Source organism: Sinocyclocheilus grahami, unplaced genomic scaffold, assembly GCF_001515645.1.
Source record: "Sinocyclocheilus grahami isolate Dianchi unplaced genomic scaffold, SAMN03320097.WGS_v1.1 scaffold288.1, whole genome shotgun sequence".
In the NCBI taxonomy this organism is placed as follows: Eukaryota; Metazoa; Chordata; class Actinopteri; order Cypriniformes; family Cyprinidae; genus Sinocyclocheilus; species Sinocyclocheilus grahami.
The window spans coordinates 2,032,222-2,032,460 of record NW_015505467.1 but is presented as its reverse complement, the minus strand read 5'-3'; the positions used below and the strand labels follow the sequence as shown (position 1 = coordinate 2,032,460).

The window sequence follows — 239 nt, the reverse complement described above, 5'->3', positions numbered from 1 at the left end:
GCCGCTTGAGAAGGAAAGCGGAAAATCAGGAAGATTAATTTGCTACAATTACTATGTAATTACCGTTGTAGTTATTACATGCATTAATGAAATGCTTGATTTTGATTGGTCAATCACAGCAAAGGCTGATTAATTCCTGTATTTATTTTTTTATTTTTTTATTTATCTACAATGATTGCAAAACTGTATACACGCTTAAAAATAAAGGTGCTTCAAAAGGTTCTTCAAGAGATGCCATA

The 239-nt window shown here is 31.0% G+C and overlaps 1 protein-coding gene across 1 annotated transcript in view; it reads right to left on the bottom strand.

Annotated features, from left to right (window-relative positions):
• Positions 1-239, bottom strand: part of LOC107600656 (uncharacterized) — a 31,530-nt gene that overhangs the window by 1,036 nt on the left and 30,255 nt on the right. The window lies entirely within an intron of this gene.